Here is a 22,708-nt window from a genome sequence, read left to right as displayed (position 1 = left end):
TTCGAACGAGTATTGTCCGTCTCGAGGCCGAAATCCGTTGCCTGCCTCTTTCGACGCGCTTTAGCATTTGCATATCGATGGCGAGGGTGACCACGCTGGGTAATTAGATGGGACATCATTCTTATATTAAATTGTTTGTTTGTTTGCGATCTATCTTGGTCATTTGAGGTATAACTAGGCACTATAAAAACCGACCAAGTGTAGCCTTTATCATAAAATGGTTGTTGAAGACCTATTCGTTTTGAAAGACCTATCCAACGAAAAATAATTGCATCTTCACTTTACGTGTCGGGGAGGTACTCTAAAAATGTTTTTTCTAGTTGTTAATTTATGCCGGCATGACAGACAGACGGACATTGCGAAACCATACAGATTCCTAGCTGACTACGGAACCCTATAAAGGTTGTTCGACGTTTATGTTTGTATTTGATTGCGTACCGAGTATCCTGTATACCAAAGAGAGATACGGTAAGCTTTTTAAATTATGCAAAGTAAACAATATAGAACAGTACGAGTGTTCCCTTCTCAATTAACCATTTTAATTAAACACCAGACCTTGTACCTACAATTACTACAATAACATTATTCTATACTTTAGGAAATTTAACGACGTCATTTGAATCTTTTATCACCAGATGATCTGATCATATCCTAAAACGTGAATTAACTGCTACTCCAACGTTTTATAGGGTACTGACGCCATTTTCGCTCAACCGCAATGGACAATTAAATTTATCACAAATAGGTATCTAGTCTGCCTAATTTTTTATAGCACCATGAATCTTTTATATCTGTGGGAGCGGCAATGCATATCAAAATAGGTTTTTACGGCGAAAGGTAGAATTTATATTTATCCGGGTCGGTATTCATTTACCCTGGGTTTACGGGTGAAGGGGTACTTTAAATATAAGATTGATGGATAGCAGGCTGTCTAGACTACGAAAAATTGGGATAAAAATTTAGAAATGGGCTCGATGAATATTTTACGAACCTTGAAAGTGTGGAATTTTGGGTCTAAAACAGATTTAAGTGGGAACTCTAGTCCTGACCAAAATATCAACACACCTTATTGTCACTAACAATTAAGGTACAAAATGGTATATAAATCAATTTTCTTGCCCGTGCCTTGCTACAGAGCACTGTGTCAATAATTAAACCAAAATCACACTAGAAATATAAAATTGAAAATATAACAAAAAATATTAACTTACAAACCTTTTCCCGCCACAAAATAAATATCGAAACAGAACAAAAGCATAAAAACGAACAATAAAGGCTGAACAATTTTTTAATTTCCTATTCACACCAAACCTTTTGTGTATTGTTATGTATTTTTAATTACTAAGAATTAATTATTGCGACCAACACGGTCTTGAGAAGTTAAGACAAAGCTTGCTAATTAAAAGTAGATAAATTAATGAAATATTAACTAGTGCTTTTTTTTTATAACATGGCAAAAACGGACTTATAAGAACTTTGTTTATATCGTGACATATTTGATTCGGCAACGCGAAACCTTTGGCATTGCAGGTCCATGGGCTATGGTAACTGTGTACCATCTTGCGAGCCGTAGGTATGCTTCTTTGGTTGCTATTACTCATCATTAAATTTTCCTCGCGTTGTCCCGGCATTTTGCCACGGCTCATGGGAGCCTGGGGTCCGCTTGGCAACTAATCCCAGTAATTGGCGTGGGCACTAGTTTTTACGAAAGCGACTGCCATCTCACCTTCCAACCCAGAGGGTAAACTGTATTGGGATTAGTCCGGTTTTCTCACGATGTTTTCCTTCACCGAAATGCGACTGGTAATATATCAAATGATATTTCGTACATAAGTTCCGAAAAACTCATTGGTACGAGCCGGGGTTCGAACCCGCGACCTCCGGATTGCAAGTTACACGCTCTTACCGCTAGGCCACCAGCGCTTCTTCTTTGGTCGCTATTACTAAGAATAAAATACAAAATGCGGGTCTGCTGAGATCTGAATGTACGAAATTTGCTTATTCCACTTCCAAGCGATATCTAAAATCATTGACATTCGTTCACGTAAAAAATCAGCAGCTTGGCAAGCCGCAAATTGTAATATGAGTAACCTATTATTTCATTATTCTGCCACTAAACATTCTTCAAAACAGCATTCGACCTGTCATTTCATCATAACAATTTTACACCAACTCATTCGCGTTGTTAAAAGAATGTCCCTTGTCATTTTCAGAAATCATGGTCACATAATTTTTCTCTGAGCGACAAGTTGACAGTGGCCGGAGTGGCCCCACCACAATGATTTTAGACAAAAGTCCATTTCACAATGTCGACTCACCGTCTGACGATGACAACCATGATGATAAATAATTTGGCGGTGGTTGGTTTAAGTTAGAGACTGTTGCGATTATAAATATGACGCTATCCATGAAAAGGGACCTTAATGTCGATGGCGGTTACGTCATTATTAACGATGCTCTGATATAAATACAATGCCGCGCGACGCTGTGCGTCGTAATCGCCATCGACAATAAGGTCCCTTTTCATAGATAATGCCCCAAATGACCAATTTACCTACATTCAACGGCCCGGCCTCCTAACCTAGTCGGTAGCGGTAGTGAAGGGGCCTCCTCTGTTTCTGTGTTTTTACAGGTATTTCTTTCTGAGTTTTCTATGTATTTATTAGTAGTATTTATATACAACTATAGTTCCAAAACACAAACCTTATTTAAATGCTTAGATAACGAGGAATGATTTAAGGGACCCGGATTCCGATTCTGATATTTTAAAAAATGTTATGGTTTTGATTTTGTTTTGATACGACGTTGACGCTCGCGCTGATTTGGTGCGCTTAAGATGCACTGCGAGTTTCAGAGAGCATGTACAATGAAGGTAGTACCTAAGGTAAGTACCTAAGGTAAGTACCAACCTAAGTTTGAAAAAAATCTTAACGTATAAAATCTCAAAGCTCCTGTAACTTGGACCACACACTCAAGTTATTTGTGATTTTTGTCTTTAAGACAGTTAAGTAAATGAATTACTGGATCCGATTGTGGTTTTTGAACAGTCTTCGAACAAATGACTTTGGCTCAATGCCAATTATGTAATTTGTTAGCGTAGTTAATTTTATACAGACAAAACTAATAACAAAAATATTATTAGGTATTTTTAATTTTTAACAAGCAGAAACGTCTGCGAACGATGCTATTCTATTAAGCTTAGTATAAAAAAAAAGTAGAAATTGGTGGAGTGATAAAGAGGCAGACAGCTGAGTTTCGATTTTCGCATTTCCCGGTAGACCCTTGGTAAACAAACCGCCTTAATGTATCAATGTCATATTTTATTGTCTGTGAAAATATGTCAAAAAACAGTTTAAGGCACACAGTATGTATAAGTTACTCAATGGTTTACGATGGGTGCTAGTAGGTACTGCTAGTGCTGCACTCTGGCGACAAAACATCATAGTAATACGCCCTATTAAAGTCCGTGGCCGTACCACCATGCATAAGAATCATATTAAGCCACCTACCAAAAAGCCACCCACAAACAATATAAATCAAGCTCTCATTTTAAAACGACTCGATTTCTGTTCTCGCAAGTAAATATTAGTTTCAAGTAGTAAAATCATGATTTATGATGGGTATGATGTATGATATGTGAATCACCTTGCAAATAGTTACAATAGCCTTCATGTTTGTAAAGGATGTTCAAACATGTCCCGATTACTATCTTTGAAAAGGGTCGATGTATATTGATTTGTCTAAGGGCTGATTTAGACGGCGCGCGAACTCGTTTACGATTTTAGTTACATTGCGGACCATTGAGGTTACGTCAATTCAGCCGACCGAACAAATGACGCAATCTTCGATCAACACGGAAGGGATGCGGCATTCGCACTATTTCCCCTCTGCCTAGGTACAAGATCAACTGATCTAGCGCGGATAATAAAACCAGTTGCGCTCGGATTTTTAACTACACCGAGTCCAGACGCGCGAGTGAACACAGCAGCAGAAAAAATGCCTAATTGCTCGGTTTTTTGTTGTAAAAAGAGGTCGGGGACATCAAATTTACAAAAAGAAGGTGTTACATTTCACATGTAATATTTTTTTTACATGTCATACGTTTAATTACATTTAAACACAATTAATATATTTTAGTCTCATGTAATTGCTGGATTTATCGATTTTTCTCGCCCAGTACAAATTGCGGATCGGTCGAATGACAAATCCGACTTCTCATCTCTTGACGAAATTGTGTTAGTGTGCGCGTTGTGACACTTGTGACTCGTCCGTACACAAAAACAGATCGAGGTGTGCAAGATTTGTCTGTGTAGGGTGTCATTTTCTATGTATTTGTGTCGTCATTACAGATTGGATTTTGTACATAAGTGTCTGAGAAGTGCGACTGTGTGCACGTTCCCCCCCGCGAAAAATGGCAGAATGATTTTAATGTCAAGATATCGTTTGGGCCTATCCCTTCCGACGTGTCGGAAGCCCGTGTTGATCGAAGGACGCAATGTAATGAAACTCGCATGACTTCTCATCTCTTGACGAAATTGTGTTAGTGTGCGCGTTGTGACACTTGTGACTCGTCCGTACACAAAAACAGATCGAGGTGTGCAAGATTTGTCTGTGTAGGGTGTCATTTTCTATGTATTTGTGTCGTCATTACAGATTGGATTTTGTACGTAAGTGTCTGAGAAGTGCGACTGTGTGCACGTTCCCCCCCGCGAAAAATGGCAGAATGATTTTAATGTCAAGATATCGTTTGGGCCTATCCCTTCCGACGTGTCGGAAGCCCGTGTTGATCGAAGGACGCAATGTAATGAAACTCGCATGCATTGTGAGTTCTCGCACCGTCTAAATAGCCTTTAGGCAGGGTGACAGCAGGCGTGGCTCACTCCGCGATTTCGTCGCGTCGCTACAAGTACCTACAAGTACATGCGGCCCACACCAATTTTGGTGTTTAGCCACAGTAGTTGCCGCGCACTGCTATGGGACGGACGCCTGCTCGCGCAAGGGATAACATTCTAGTTAACCAAAAACCTTCCTTCCGAATAGGATACTATTTGTAGTTAGCCTAAAACCTACATTCCCAAAAGGATGCTTTTGTAGTTAGTCAAAAAGATACCGCTTTAGCTCAGAGCCCCTAGTGTAAATTTCATTCGAACAGCGCGCCAATCGTTGTTTTGGAAACTCAAAATTTCATACAAAATGACACTTAACGCTTATGCGTACGTCACGTCACGCTATCGAATGAAATTCACACAAGGGGAATTGTAAATCTTACTCCTTGATATGGCACTACACGGCACTACAAAAGGAGTATGTTCCCTACTTACTATACCTACTTGTAAACAAAAAAACGAAAACAATTCAGCGCAAAGTTTTATTTTGAAAGCAATGGCCGCGGGCGAGCTCCAGGAGGGATTAAACTTGGATCATAGACTGTGTCCGATAGACTCTGTATTATGAAGAGATCTTAAGAAAACTCGTGGTAAGTATATAGAGAACTTAAGAACTCGCAGTTCCCCGCATAGAGTATTTTCGCTTTAAAAGTACACCCAGTTGTAAAAGTGCATGGCGATTTTATCAATGAATTCATTGATCATTTCTTCATGCAATTTCGTAGCTTACTCTCAGACATTTTCCAGATATTTACCTACATTATACGTAGAACATGATATAACTTCATAGTTTTATACTACCTGTTTTGAAAGTTTAGATGATGACAGTCACTCTCCAACTCTCGATTAATTTATACATGAATGCTTGGGACTTTTTTGTCGAGCGAACCTCAGTCTTCTATGGGCTGCGGCCAAATATGTTTGTTTGCTACCGAAGTGGTATAAAAAAAATGCGCTCCAAATACACCAGTCACGAAAGGATATGATAATGTATGATCAATACAAATAAAGAATATGAATATGCTCCATCTAGTGGGAAAATCGTCTGTGACTTGGATTAAAAGAGCTAGTCGCGACGGGAAATTAGTTTCCCAGTTTTTCCCTGCTAAAGCTAATCTGCAGAGGCTTCGGTTTAGTATTATTGTTCTTCTAATTGCTGTTTTCAAAATGACTCACAAAAGTATTTTTTTTATAATAAACAAAGAGAGAGAGAGAGAGAGAGAGAGAGAGAGAATCGCGCGACAGCACGGAATAAATAATAGTACTAGGTACAGAAGGTTCACTCTCTAACAAAACGCGTCTATTACGTCAGATATGTCCGCTAGGTGGCGCAAGCGCGAGCAGGCGTCCGTTCCGTAGCGGTGCGCGGGTACTATGGCTAGACACCAAAATTGGTGTGAGCCGCATGTATTTGTAGCGACACGACGAAATCGCGGAGTGAGCCACGCCTGGCGACAGTAACGCAGCGTACTACGTAGGCGAACAACACGCGAACGCGAAGCGAAGCGATGCGGCGCGGGGTGAATCAATCCTTTGATACCTATAGAAGTGTCCTACGTGGGCGATCTCGTTGCGAACACGAACGCCGTGGGTCCGCCGCGCCACGCCGCGCCGCTTCGCGTTCGCTAGTTGTTCGCTTACGTAAGACGCAGCGTAAAGGCTGAAAAAAGAGTGAGATAACTAAAATTAAACATTCGGGGTCGATATTATAACATAGCGACTAGGGATTGCAGAACCGGTACTGTTTAAAAGAACCGGGATTTTCGGTACCGGGCGAAAATGGAACCGGGATTTCCCGGTATTTTCGGTACTTTCGGGACTGCCTTCAAAAATCAGTTTTCTTAACAATTTTCAGTAAAAAAAAGCATAAAACGACCACGAATCTTTCTTCAAACAATAAAAAAGTAGCACAGTGAAGGTACACACTTCTTTTGTACGATAATATGTGTATTTAAGAGTTTAAGTCACACAATCATTAATATACTTTTTTTTTCCTAAACTACATGATATTTTTACTATCTTTGTTGATTGGCAAAAACTGAATTGTGGCTCAGTAATATCATTATTTTTTTTTTATATGTAAGACGTTTTGTGAAAAAGGATTAAAAAAATGATAATTTTCGCATGCGTTCAAAATGGGCTGTGGACCTTCGAACATATTATAACAGAACTATCAATACGACAAATCAAGAAATTATTCAGCCAGAATTATTAATTCATTAAAAATATCATTATCACATGTGAGTTTCTTATACCGTGTTTGAATTTGAATTAAAAGTAGTATTTTATTAATTACAAAATTGTCTCTATTTTTGCTTCTAGTTAGTATACAAATATAAAATAACTAATTGTTCGTATAAAATTATTTATCGTACAAACATTTATGCCCGTAAAGTATCAAATTACGCAATTTTATATTGTCGGCATTGTCAAACCCATTGACTTTTTTTTTTATTTATTTTAATGTAGTGGTCAGCCGTAAAAGTATTACCATCAGCCTTAGATTGATAAAATATACATATTTTTTTTTTTATAAAACATGATATTTCATGCTATGTAACAGAAAGCAGTCAAATATTGTGCCGGAAATTTTAGTCCCGAAAATCCCGGGAGTACCGGGATTTTAATTTTGAAATCCCGGTTCTTTGCTTGGCTCTAAATCCCGGGAATTCCCGGTACTTTCGGTACCGGTATTTCCCGGGAGCAAACCCTAATAGCGACGTGATGTCACACAGACGTGACAGAGTGACACGTCGTCGGGTTCCAACTCGTACTTTAAGGCACTATTGTTTTAATATTTCCTGCACGGCTAGCACATGATTACCCGCGGGATAGCTCGCGCCGCGAGAGACGGCAGTCGCCCGTCACAAATTTCTATCTCTATCTGTCAATTCCTCGATTTTGGCAGCATGAGTTCGCACATCGAGAAAAGAGTTCCACGAGAGAGAGCCATCCCGCGCGCGACTTAGCCAATGTGGCCATTTATACATGGAACAAACTTTTCATTCGTGGCAACACTGAATCGGTAAAATAATAATCGGATAAGTAATGAATAGTCAGCCTTAGAAACGGAGCGTCCCTAGTCACGATAACTTTGTCTCTTTCTCGCAGTATGAAGAATAAGAAATAGCAAATATTATTTTTAAGTCGAAAATGTCAGTGTCAATACTGTCAATCAAAATTTGATTCGCTTTGTCGTTACAAGTTGGAATATATTATTATAATTATCTAAAGATTACCTACCTAATCATTAAAATACAACTCCTTACGAATAATTGGCGTTTTGTTAAAAGTTTTGGCTAACAAAATACCATCTTTACGAAGAAGTCAAGTTGTAAGTACTTACGTACACAATTCAATCTTCATAAAGCTCTTTTCCGTTGTCTTTTGCAAAAAAATTACATTCCTTTTAAATCTTATTTACAGACTAAATATCTTATGCTAATCCCCGACATATCTCCCTTATGGCTGGCTAGCCGCTGCATTGCTGGCTTCGAAGATAGATTGAATGACAATCATGCACAAGCCTATCATCAAACACGGAGGTATTCTCTACACCTAAGCATGCTGCTGCTAACCGCAGCCCTCCTGCCATCACGGAGGACATAGAAGGGCTCAAGTTGGGAACCTACTCCGTACAAGGACAGTCTAGTGTTGATAACACTTCTCAAATAATGTGACTTTTAAATAAATACTACCAAAAACTTTAAATGATTTTATTTACTTTGACCTTTTTGAGATAGGTACTCAGATTTAAGTACGATTCGTCGGAGTCGGAGCGCATTTCACATTTGTATGCCCAAAGCCGGTCGGCTGCTTGCGGATCGGATGGCTCCGGACGGATTCTATCGCTTCTGCCACACATTATGTAAATAGGTACACTGAAAAAGCATTCCGGCGCGGCCCAACTCCAGCCGGTCGGTGGGAATCGTAACTTAAGGATTAGGCTAGTACCAACTCGTACACTACAAAGTAAGTATTACGGCTGTGGTCTTCTGTGAGGTGGAGTTTGAGTTGAGCTGCCAGATTCATTATTTGCATTCTTTGTGGAATGTTGTTTCACAAAATTTCGTCTAAATCGGTTCGGCGGATTAAGCGTCAAGAGGTAACATATAGTCAGCAGCAATAGTTGCTAAGCGGGCGTGGTGTTCAAAATTACCTTGACGCGCTCTTATTCTCTTAACAATAAAGTCGCGTCAAGATCATTTTGAACACCTCGCCCGCTTAGCAACTATTGCTGCTGACTGTACATAGGTACAGATTTACTTTTGCATTTACTTATTATAAGTGAGGTTGATCGCAATATTCAGGTCGGGATTGTGTTGTTTATATCCCACAATGAATGGAAACACCTAAGGAGCGACATAATATAGGTTGTCAACAATAATTGCATGTAAAAATACGCGTGTAAATATAACGGGTTAGCACTGATTGATAGCACGTAATTGTTTCCCGGATTAGCAATGTAATATTTTTGTATCAATTATTTATGTTTCTATTAATTATCCCCCAGTCAATTCGCCACCAAAGGTTTGCTTTGTTGATGTGGTCATGATCGTACAATCTTAGGCTTAAATTTTTTTCTGTCGGATTTTCGTTTAACTTAAGAGAACAAACAAGTCATTGTGAAAAAATATAATAATTTTGATATTAATGGCATGATCATGAAACTCAAGATTCAAATTATACTTAAACAAAAAAGTGTTGTAGTATGAAATAAATATAAAATATGGAAAATTTTCTTTCTTTTAGAACAAAAGTCAACAAAACTTCGACCAAATGCGCTTGTCGCCAAACTCAGTACCGGGAGCAAACCCTAGTCGCGACCCTCTAGCCTCGAAGACAATTTCTCTCATTTTGACGTTCAAACGCGGGACATTTTGTCTCCCATAGTACACTCGTGCTACGATTTTCGAGAGTATCCCGCGTGGAACTGTCAAACGACAAAATTATGTCGCTTTGACATTTGTCCGCGAGACAGCGGGTTGTCGCGCGGCTCTTATGCTACCGATTCGCGAGAGAGCTCTATGTCGCGGCATTTTCTCGCCTGTCGACTGTCGCGCCCATCATGTGCTAGCCGTGCTGACCCCTGTCAGCGAATGTCGATAGCACTGGTGTCTGGACTCCAGACTCTGGAGGTACGGACAAGGCCTCTTTCAATATTTGTTGACAGGGGCTACTGTTATTACTGAATCGCGATTAGAAAGGGATTGAGATAGCTGTCAATCCATATTGATTTTGACGTAAGTGTATGGAAATCTGTTATTTCTAATCCCTTTCTGATCGCGGTTCAGTAATAGCTCTATGATATTTCGGGTAACTTCTTAAACGGGTAATTTTGAATGGCTAATATCTATAAAAGAAGGATTAGCATTAATACAAAAATTACGCCAATGCATCACTTTTCAAGCTTAATTGCTTAGGTACTATTGAAACAGACGGGATAGCACATGATTGGCGCGACAGTATCTCGCGGCGAGGTACCACCCGACCCGTCCCTCTTTTATTAACATAGTAAGAAAAAGACGGGATTTTATTGTTTTTGTGATCTCCGAAAGAAAAACATAGAAAATAAAAAGCAAGACATATCCTATTTCTGCAATATGACGTATAAATCTAATTTCCAAGTTCCATTTTACCTTTTTGGACACTTTAGTATTTCGCCTGAAGTAAATGTTAAATAAAATAAATATGGCGCCTTTCACGAGGATTTGATAACGGTCACGTCACTGAGTCACAAACACGTGTTACATATCACGAAGATATTAAGGATGTGTTACACCGTGTCATAGAGAAATATAGTAAGACAAGAGTGCTCACTCCATAGATCAGTTCAGACTATTAATTTCAGTGTCTACATCTAGCATCGAGTAGCGGAACTATCAGTACTGCTACTTAACAATAGATGTAGCACTGACCGGAAAGTCTTATCTCAACAGCATAAGACTTTCCGGTCGGTGCTACATCTATTGTCAAGTAGCAGTACTGATACTTCCGCTACTCGATGCTAGATGCTAATAGTCTTTTTGGTACTAAAACTGATGTATGGAGTGAGCACTCTATGTATTTTTTCTCTATGACCGTGTGTATAGAATAGAATAGAATACTTTATTGCATATCACATTACAAACATGGATGGAATCGAACATAAAGGTATACATGTGACACCCTGCAAGGGCACGGCAATATAGTGTAGATCCATCCGTCAGTCTTCTGGCAGACTACAAATCAAAATCGGACTTCCGGTTCGAGCGCCATCTTGATAGTCACGCCTCGTGATTAATTCCTATGTTTTTTGCTCATTAATATTGTTTAAAGTGTGATGTTGATAGCTTATTATACAGTAAACTAATGTGGTAATTTGCAGTCAATGGAGAATTAATCTTGAAACGCGTTTAACCACCATATTGGAGTCAACGGCCGGTTATCCACGTGCTTCTTGCAAAGTCCAGCTGTCGTTTTACAAGAGCTAATAAAATCACCGTACACTATCTTGTACTAACCGTAATATTTATTATTTTATTATTATTATTAATTTTAGTCGTATTTATGGCGCACAATACTTTGACACTGGCGAAATGGTCCCACTGGACTGAAGCCATTTAATTTTTAAATAATGAATGAATAAAAACTTGCCAATACAATTTTAGTGGTGAAAATAAGTTTCAAAATACAATAAACTAAATGAACAGGAATTATACTTTATTTTTAGACAACTATTTGCCTCTTATATAAATATCTTAAAACTAGCATAACTACCTATAATATTATTATAAAATTAAACTCAAAACTAAAAAAAACACAATCTAATGTTATACTCATATGTCTGCGATATACAGGGTGTAACATTTGTAACATTTATATCGGTCAGTATGGGAAAGTGTGAAACTATAAGTCATACGAAAATCTGTTCTTAGGAACCATGTCATCGATTTTAGTAACAAGGAAAACTGCATTCATACATTTTTTTTAAACTTGTACTCAGCTCAGGAATCGAACCCGGACGTTTTCGGACGTTCTTAGCTAAGACTTCGGTCTCGGTACGGATTAGCACTCTGTTATACGCATACCTGCCAACAACTATTAGGAATCTCAATTATATACCGTATTCTTAAGCAACAAAGTCCAAATTCAAACTGATTTTTTAATGGCAGTTACGTCTGTTAAGTGTGTAGTCTGAGTCGTCCTTTAGACGATTTGCCGTCCGGTCAAACAAATTATATGAGTCACTTTGAACACTGTCACAATGACAATTGTAATGGGAGTCATGATGATTTTCATGTTCCTTTTATGACTAGGTTGGGAATTCATGGTTTCATTTGTTTGATAGTTTGTCTTCTGTCTAACACAAAGGTGACAATCCTACACAAACGCCGAACGAAATGAAAAAATGTATCCGAATGACGGATATGGTACGAAAAGTCACGTGATTATTTCTGTATCATTATCATTCAAGTTTCGTTTGGAGTTTTCTATCAACGATTGTCAACTTGGCAAGGCCGCCAGATGTATGCAGCACGGCTCGAGCCAAATAAGCTAATTCTTCACTGAGTGCCCAGCGTGCCCAGTTCGCGAGCGATGTGACGGCTGTTTTATAATTCCATACAGTACAACCGCTTGAACGCGCGTGCGTGATTATAACATTTAAGTACATGAAATCGAAGAGAGAGAGTTGTAGTGTATTTTAGTATGCTATATTATCTGTAAAAGAAATATTTTAGACTTTATTTGTTTTTAGGGTTCCGTACCCAAAGGGTAAAAACGGGACCCTATTATTAAGACTCCGCAGTCCGTCCGTCTGTCACCAGGCTGTATCTCACGAACCGTGATAGCTACACAGTTGAAATTTTCACAGATGATGTATTTCTGTTGCCGCTATAACAACAAATACTAAAAACAGAATAAAATAAAGACTTAAGTGGGGCTCCCATAGAACAAACATGATTTTTGACCGAAGTTAAGCAACGTCGGGCGGGGTCAGTACTTGGATGGGTGACCGTTTTTTTTCTTGTTTTTTTTGCTTGTTTTGCTCTATTTTTTGATGATGGTGCGGAACCCTCCGTGCGCGAGTCCGACTCGCACTTGGCTGGTTTTTTTTTTGTACACACACTTTTACCACATCAAACGCGATCGTCATTTAGTTCCGCCACGCACCTTGTTCTCTCACACTCACACACAAAAGCCAAATTGCCTTGTTTACTAAAGTACTGTTCTGCACATAATTGTTTAAATTGACTGCGCTCAAAATGCGGCATAGTTCAAATGCTCTTGACTCTGATTGACACAGCACTTGACCTGTTCAGTTGCGGGATCGTATTCCAAAGTGTTTTTTAAGTAGCTCATGATATAAACACACATGTTTTCGTTTTCATATTATGAAATTAGTTAATACAATCGTACACAAACTACTTAGTCCCTCATTATACTATAAAGGCTTAAAAAGCCATACCTCTATTGACCTCTTGTCATAACTATGTGAAAAGTAAATAAACTAATGATTTTTTTTTAATTAAATGACCGAACAACTTGTAAGTAAATTTGTTAGTTACAAGTTGTAACTAACAAATTTTCTAGCTTAAATTGTATTTCATAATGTCTATGTAAAGAAATAGAGATTAGAGACATAGGAGATTAGAGACATATTCTTAAAAAAAATCGAGTTTTATTTGACTCAGCTTAACTACTTGAGCTGTATAGGTATCTAATCTTTTCGCGTAATAGGTGCTTACTATTTCTTTTTCTTTTCTACGTAAAGCCCGGAAAAGTTCGTTTCAAAGCTTATGCTTTACTTAATACCTAAAGCTTATGCTTAATACCTAAAGAGAAATCTCCATTGTCTTTCCAACTAGTATAACCTCTACCCACCCAGAGACCTATAAAAAGGGCTCCTGTACCATTCTAATTTGAACTTTGTGTTGACAAAATAATATTTCATTTTGCTTGGCAAGGTTTGACGTATGGGCGGTTAGAGGCTAAAGACTATTATTCCAAATGAAATACGACTAAATTTAAAAGGTCTCCTATTACGTCATGGTCTCCAAAATTCAGGAGCTTAAAACTCAGAGGCTAGTGGTAGGATTAGAAGGCTTACAAAACTTAATTAAGTTTGGTATGTCTTTGCTCGTCTGTGTTGTGTGGGAACTGTGGGACGAAATGGGGTCCCGTTGGTTTCCATAAAATTTTAAGTCATAATGTATTGTTTGTCATATTATCATTAGTCATAAAACTGGAACTGAACTTTTCAGGATTTTCGTTAGGTTATCTTATAGATGGGTTAGGTTAGGTTAGGTTTGTTTTATGGCAATCCTGAAAATGCGGGAAAACAATACATGTATGACTTAAAACTATTTGGGAAATAATAGAGACCCTGATTTCTGTGATACTTTAATTCCTTTGTAATAACAAAAATATTAATTTCCCTAATACCTAGTTACCATCGCCCACACTGTTAACTGTCCATCAGTGGACCTTATGCCTTTTGTAATAAGGTCCATCGATGGACAGTGTGAAGAGTGTTGCTGTTTGTACTAGTCGTAAGCAATGAAGCTTAAAACATTTCGCACGGAAATTATACAGGTAGGTACAAACTGTCTTCCCCATTTTTAGGGTTCCGTAGCCAAATGGCAAAAACGTAACCCTTATGGATTCGTCATGTCTGTCTGTCTGTCTGTCTGTCTGTATTTCTGTCTGTCTTCCTATCTGTCTGTCTGTCCGTGTATGTCACAGCCACTTTTTTCCGAAACTATATAAGAACTATACTGTTGAAACTTGGTAAGCAGATGTATTCTGTGAATCGCATTAAGATTTTTACACAAAAATAGAAAAAAAAAACAATAAATTTTGGGTGTTCCCCATACTTAGAACTGAAACTCAAATTTTGTTTTTTTTTTCATCAATCCCATACGTGTGGTATTCTTTAAAAATGATATTGAGGTTTCTAATATAATTTTTTTCTAAACTCAATAGTTTGCGCGAGAGACACTTCCAAAGTGGTAAAATGTGTGGGGGCCCCTGTAACTTCTAAAATAAGAGAATGATAAAACTAAAAAAAAAAAATATGATACTAATGTACATCATATATTTTTTTGCATGCAAACTTCCACCGAAAATTGGTTTGATCGAGATCTAGTAAGTAGTTTTTTTTAATACGTCATAAATCCCCTAAATACGGAACCCTTCATAGGCGAGTCCGACTCGCACTTGGCCGCTTTTGTTTTGCACAATTTGCACGTAAAATTAAAATAGTGTCACATCCACACGCACGCTCCACAAAAGTTGAGCGTTTTAAGTGGTTTTCAGGCCGCATAGTTTTGGTTAGGGCATGCAGTACCGGTCCCGGTACCAAGAATTTTATTTCCCGGTTCTGAACATGGCCGGAACCGGGATTCCCGGTTCTTCCCGGTTCCCATGAAGGCATCTTATGATTCTTTTTAAGAAATTGTTTGTGTTAGCGTACAATCTTTATGAATTATTTACTTATTTTCATATGAACAATTTCATAAGGATTAATAAACGACTTATTTTATATAAAAAAGCACTTTTAGCGGTCCCACCTATTTTACGAATTAACAGCCACACTTTGCCTGCTCCTGGGCTTAAAGGTGTACGAGCAACACGGCCGTAGTCGATGCACTCAGCACTATGACGACTCGGGATTGACGGGATACAGGAGTTAAAAATTCAACCCGAGAACGGAATATTTTCATCTAAAACCAAAACTAGAAGAAGAATATTCGAATATAATAAATAAATAATATCCTACTTGTGTGATTTAAAAGTTCTGTAAAGATTATAGCTTAATAAGTCACCCGGGTCAAAATGTATAGATAGACACCTTATTCATCTAAATAGGTGTAAGTAACTTAGTAGATTTAAGGCTCCATTGGGATATATGACACATTCAAACATACATAGATTGCTAATATCATTAGTCCTTTATGTAACGGCATAAAAGTACTAAACGATGATTCAGATAAAAACAAAGTTGAAATAGAAAACTTGGTGAATTTTTACAAATTACCACTTTACTAGGTTAGTTTGTCGGGTTATTTTTGGGTTCCCCGTTTCGTAGCACCATTATTAAAATGTTATTTAATGTCCGGAGCTAAAGTACTAAGACAACAACTATTGAAATGGGTGTAAATACGCATACTGATGAGAACCGGGAAGTACCGGTACCGGGTCTTCAGTACCGGTTCTTTCGACACTATAAAATTCCCGGGAATTCCCGGGAATTTGAGAACCGGGAATTCCCGGGAGCATGCCCTAGTTTTGGTTTCAATGAACACAGTCGAATGGTTGGCCAAACCAGTGTAAGTTTGGAACAAGTAATAGAAATAAAATTTACATTATAGGAGAATTTTACACGTAGGTACAGATCGACAATTTTATAATGCAAACAGTATGTGATTTTAATAACAAAACTTCCGTGAGACACAGACGGTACGGAGTGAAACATGTCGAGCGTGTTCGACTTAAAATACGTGAGTGACCCGTTTTTAATACAAACAGTATGGGTATATAAGTATAGATATTTTTATTTAATTAAAATTTAGTATTATTTCTTTCTAAACCTAAGGAGGAACCTGGTCTTCAACAGAAGGACATGATGTCACGATCCTCAGTATTGAGGGACCGGCTGAAGAAGGGGAAGGGATATTAATTCTTTATAAGAAAACTGTAGAGGGAATTAAATTTAGCGACCACCCCAATTCAATGTTACAAAGTGCACACTCCGAGTAGGTACGCATTATTATTATTTGCACCCAAAATTTACAGGCGATAGACATTTTCTTCAACCATAAAAGTCACTTAATAACACAGACAGATCAGTATCATATCAGAAACAGATCGAATAACTAAAATTTGAATACCTGAATGCCTCGATATACTGGTGCTCCTAAAAGTCGACTCTTTCTTGCAACCAATAGAAATACGAGTACACATCTGGACTTCACAGATCCGAATGGCTTTTGTCATCGAAACACAAGTGGAGATGCAGCTTTGTTCAGTGAATTCCGCTTTGTTTTGCGGGTATTCGTAAATAATACTAACAAAGTTTTGTGCATTATTATGAGTAGACAGGAGTTATTGCTTGTTGTGAAAGTTATAGCTGTTTATAAAAAAAAACCGGCCAAGTGCGAGTCGGACTCGCGCACGGAGGGTTCCGCACCATCAACAAAAAATAGAGCAAAACAAGCAAAAAAACGGTCACCCATCCCAGTACTGACCCCGCCCGACGTTGCTTAACTTCGGTCAAAAATCACGTTTGTTGTATGTAGGGCTTGCAAATATTCGAAACTTTTAGATATTCGAATATTCGACTTTTTCTGACGACGTATTCGAATATTCGAATAATTATTCGAATATTATAAAAAATAAAAAAAGGAACGAGAAATCGTTTTATTCAAAAGCTTTTATCACATATTGCTAAAACTAAGGATATTTGGCAGAAATCCACTTAATTGACTAGATTTTATCATCCTACTATTTATAAGATGCCCACATTTATAAAAACAAGTAAAACGCCAAAATTAGACGTATTTAATATTTCTAGATAAAACTTATTATAAATGCGTCGTTGCGTGAAATAATATAACTTTAACCATCCAAACACCTAGGTATGTAAGATATTTTTTTCAGTAGGTAATAATTTTCCGATTTGAATTAACTTGTAATCACTCAGAGGCCTGTAAAAAGGCCTTTAATTTCATTGTACTTTGGATTTTTATTGACTTTATTTGTTTTGGCAAGTTATTACTCCTAATGGTCGGCTAATTAGGTATATAATCTATATATATAAATGCAAGTGTCCTGACTGACTGACTGACTGACTGACTGACTGATTCATCAACGCAGAGCCGAAACTACAAAAGCTAGAAAGTTGAAATTTGCACACTAGGTTGAATTTATAAAGTGTACAAGAGATAAGAAGCGATTTTGAAAAATTCAACCCCTAAGGGGGTTAAAAAGGGGATGAAAGGTTGTATGGGGTGCAAGTTTTATTTTAAGCTAGGGATTTGAAACTTTGTAAAAATGTACTATATTAAAAAACAAGAAAACTAATTTCTGCGTTTTCGAAAATTCATCCCCCAAGGTGGTGAAAAAGGGGTTGAAAGTTTGTATGAAGATCAAATATTTTTGTGAGTGTTGGACTTGACACTTTGTATATGGGGATATTATTAAAATACAGGAAAAGTAATTTCAGCGTTTTTGAAAATTCATCCCCTAACAGGTAACCCTGTTAACAGGGTTAAAAAGGGGTTGAAAGTTTGAATCCATTACAAATGCTTTGAAACTTCTTAGAACGGCATAATAGCCGATGACAAAAAAAAGTAATTGCGACGTTTTAGGTAATTCAACCCCTAAGGGGGTAAAAAAGGGGATGAAACTTTGTCCTGGGGTGCAAATTTTATTTTAAGCTAGGACCTTAAAACTTCGTAAACAGGTATTAAATTAAAAAAACAAGAAAACTAATTTCAGCGTTTTTAAAAATTCATCCCCTGAGGTGGTAAAAAAGGGGTTGAAAGTTTGTACGGAGATCAAATATTTTTGAGAGTTCGGGACTTGAATCTTTCTATTTGGGGATATTATTAGAAGACAGGAAAAGTTATTTTAGCGTTTTGTAAAATTCATCCCCTAACAGGGTTAAAAAGGGGTTGAATATTTGTATGGAGTTCAAATTTTATTTTAAGCTAGGAACTTGAAACTTCGTAAAAATATATGTTATTAAAATACAAGAAAACTAATTTCAGCGTTTTTGAATATTCATCCCCTAAGGTGGTAAAATAGGGGTTGAAAGTTTGTATGGATATTAAACATTTTTTCCAACGCGGGACTTGAATCTTTGTATTTCGGGATATTATTAAAATACAGGAAAAGTAATTTCAGCGTAATTGAAAATTCATCCCCTAACAGGGTTAAAAAGGGGTTGAAAGTTTGAATCCATTACAAATGCTTTGAAACTTCTTAGAAAGGTATAATAGCCGATTACAAAAAAAAGTAATTGCAACGTTTTTGGAAATTCAACCCCTAAGGGGGTTAAAAAGGGGATGAAAGTTTGTCTATAGTGTGCAAATTTTATTTTAAGCTAGGAACTTGAAACTTTGCAAAAAGGTATTAAATTAAGATACAAGAAAACTAATTTCAGCGTTTTTGAAAATTCATCCCCTAAGGTGGTGAAAAAAGGTTGAAAGTTTGTATGGATATCAAAATTTTTTTCGAACGCGTGACATGAATCTTTCTATTTGGGGATATTATTAGAAGACAGGAAAAGTTATTTCAGCGTTTTGTAGAATTCATCCCCTAACAGGGTTAAAAAGGAGTTGTAAGTTTGTATGGGGCTCAAATTTTATTTTAAGCTAGGAACTTGAAACTTCGTAGAAAGGTATTATTTTAAACGGGCAATAAACTAATTTCAGCGTTTTTGAAAATTCATATCTCAAGGTGGTGAAAAAGGGGTTGAAAATTTGTATGGAGATCAAACATTTTTATGAGTGCGGGGCTTGAATCTTTGTGCAGAGGCATATTATTAGTATATTAGAAAAGTAATTTCAGCGTTTTTAAACATTCATCCTTTAAAAGGGTTAAAAAGGGGTTGAAAGTTTGTATGGGGTTCAAATTTTATTTTAAGCTAGGAACTCGAGACTTCATAAAAAGGTATTTATTAAAAGAGAAGAAGTCTCATTTAGTGTTTTTGAAAATTCATCCCTCAAGGTGGTGAAAAAGGGTTAAAATTTTGTATGGAAATCAAACATTTTTGTGAGTGCGGGGCTTGAATCTTTGTAAAATGGTATATTATTTAAATACGGGAAAAGTAATTTCAGCGTTTATAAAAATTCATCTCTTAAAGGGTCGAAAGGGGGTTGAAAGTTTGGTTCCAATTTTATTTAAAGCTACAAACTTCAAACTCCATAAAAATGTATTTTATCAAAAGAGAAGAAAACTAATTTCAGAGATTTTGATAATTCATCCCCCGAGGTGGTGAAAAGGGGGTTGAAAATTTGTATGGAGGCCAAACATTTTTTTGAGTGCGGGACTTGAATCGTTGTATAAAGGCATATTATTAGAATACAAGAAAAATAATTTCAGCTTTTGAAAAATTCATCCCCTAAAATGGTTAAAAAGGGGTTGAAAGTTGTATAGGGTTCAAATTTTATTTAAAGCTAGGAACTTCAAACTTCGTAAATAGGTAGTTAGGTTTTATTAAATAGAGGACATGAAAATCTTCTAAGGGGGTTTAGAGGGATTATATCGAGGACAATTTTATTCAGTTAGGGGCTTGAAACTTCGTAGGTTGTGAAAGACAAGTCTCATGCGTTGTATAATATTAATAATTAACAAATGATTAACCGTCCTACCGCAATCTCTTGCTGCATAATGTTCTAAGCTAATGTAGAATATATAACCACCAATATACAAATCCACGCGTACGAAGTCGCGGGCAACAGCTAGTATTGGAATATTTAAGGGAAAAAGTTAGTTGAGTACTGGGTGGATTATTCGTCAGCTAAAGGTGCATGGTTAGTGTAGTATACGTGCGAAAGAGAAGCGTATATCTGTCGTCTCCTGCGCACGAACACGGACTCTAGGCGCGCGCAAGCTCGATGACACATGTCAGATGCCGAGGCGGGGTTGCGTGTTACGTGGTGGAAAAGCAAGGAGCCGATATTCATTATTGTGTTGTGAATCCAGTGTAAGAGGCAAATACTACATTTTGGCGACGGGCTGAATCGGTAAGTCATTCCATAAATTGGTGACATTTCATGATTTCGTATTTACGAAGGAATTGACTACGTAGTGATCTCTGGCAGTGATGCTCAAGTTTACGAAAAAGTTACAATATTAGAGGTATTAGAGGTAGGTATATATCATAAAAATACGCATATAACGCAAGCGTAGTTAACTACCCTACGGCGGTATCAAACAATGACAAAAGCCGTGCAGTATAAGCAGGTAGATACCTACCTGCTACATACATAAACACGCGCCAGTCGAGAACGTTCGGCGCACACGCGGCTTAGTTTTGTAATTCGAGACAGCGACATGCGAAATTGAACCTTGTGCTGCTCACAGGGACTTAGACTGGGTTTTATTCCATGAATTTTTAGGTTAGGTTAGGTTCATATAGTGATTTTAAAAGTTACCTAACCTAACCACAGAATAAATAATGGGAATACATGTGTAGCTTACATTACAACTTTCAACTAGGGTAAATTAAATGGTTATAAACGCCAATAGCGGTAATGGCACTTATGACTTTGTTCCTATATTCACTCAATACCACTACTATGTTGTATTTTATAAAATGTTTTGATTATGGCATTGTCTAAGTTTGTTTTCTTCAGGTATAGGTACCTACCGATAGAGATGTTGACCTAATAGACCAGTCTAAAAAAAAAAGATAGTCCAGTCGAAATAATAATAGTCCGGTCACATCGGGGAAAATACAATAAATTTCTGCCGGTGACATAATAGTAATACCTAATATTTAGTCATTGGGTAATTTTCAATAAAGGAAGATAATATATAGATTACACTGTATGACTTAAAAAAAATAATAATGATTATATTACTTAGGCTTTAATAGTCCAGTGATAGGAAAGTAGTCCAGCCAATGAGATTAAAATGTAATATATGCAGAATGTCAAAATCTATAGTCCCAAGCAAGATGTTGTTAAGCGTGATGGCTGTAACGACTTAGATGTAGGTATGCAGATGATGACTGTAATATACCTGGAAAAAAAAAATATGTAGAAATAGGGGAGGAAGAATGCGGACTGAGAAGGATTAAATAGATGACGTCTGTTTAGTGCCTACTACAGTTCATAAATAAATATATATATTATATGCATAAGGATGGAAGGATGCGGACTGAGAAGGATTAAACGGATGACGTCTGTTTAGTGCCTACTACAGTTCATAAATAAATATATATTATATGCATTAAAAAAAAATGCATATGGAAACTTGGATGGAAGGATGAAGACTGAGGAGGATTAAACGGATGGCGTCTGTTTAGTGCCTGCTACAGTCAATATTTTGTTTGTCAACAGGAAGCCAACAATGACAACACCATCGCTGGCGCTTGAAAAGTTTGACTGCGAGGGTGATATCAATTCTGTATGTACACGATGGGAACGTTGGAAGAGGAGTTTGTACATTTACCTGGAAGCGGCAGGTGTTAAGACTGCTGCTAAAAAACGAGCAAGTTTGCTACATTGGGGGGGAACTGAACTACAGGAAATATTTTTTAATATACCAGGGGCAGATATAACATCAGAGGAGTCCGGGGAGCAGGATGTATTCCAGGTGGCAATTGAAAAATTGGACAGTTATTTTGCACCTAAGCAAAATAAAAGATTTGAACGGCATACCTTCAGACAAATTAAGCAAGAAAATAATGAAAAATTTGAAAAGTTTTTGGTGCGCCTTAGACAACAAGCGGCGAAGTGCCAATTTGATAACGTAGAAGATCATTTGATTGATCAAATCATAGAGAGATGTGCGTCAGAAGAACTAAGGAAAAAAATACTTAAGGGAGGAGATAACATCACAATAGAAAATATCATCTCAGAGGCCAATGCCCTGGAAGCTATTAACAGGCAATTAGAGGATTACAAAAACAAAGAGAAAAACGTCCAGATAGAAATTAATAAAGTCGAAGAGAAGACAGACAGAAAAGGGAAAGAATGTTATAGATGCGGGAGCTGGGGACATTTGTCGAACAGTGAAAACTGCCCTGCTAGGGGAAAGAAATGCCTAAAGTGTGGCAAAATTGGGCATTTTAAGTTACAATGCAAAAGTCAGACTCTAAAGAGAAA

General features: G+C 37.3%; 1 protein-coding gene and 1 long non-coding RNA gene across 4 annotated transcripts in view; both read left to right on the top strand.

The window, feature by feature from the left end:
- The window catches only part of LOC134657483 (octopamine receptor beta-2R-like), a 240,349-nt gene that overhangs the window by 25,165 nt on the left and 192,476 nt on the right, over nt 1-22,708 (top strand). The window lies entirely within an intron of this gene.
- On the top strand, nt 20,585-22,330 carry LOC134657609 (uncharacterized). The gene is made up of 2 exons (XR_010097632.1): nt 20,585-20,620; nt 21,941-22,330. It is a non-coding gene; the product is annotated as an uncharacterized LOC134657609 (long non-coding RNA).

The sequence above is a fragment of the Cydia amplana genome, chromosome 20 (assembly GCF_948474715.1).
Source record: "Cydia amplana chromosome 20, ilCydAmpl1.1, whole genome shotgun sequence".
Lineage (NCBI taxonomy): Eukaryota > Metazoa > Arthropoda > Insecta > Lepidoptera > Tortricidae > Cydia > Cydia amplana.
Note: the sequence above shows the minus strand (reverse complement) of the source record. Positions and strands in the feature narration are given on the sequence as shown.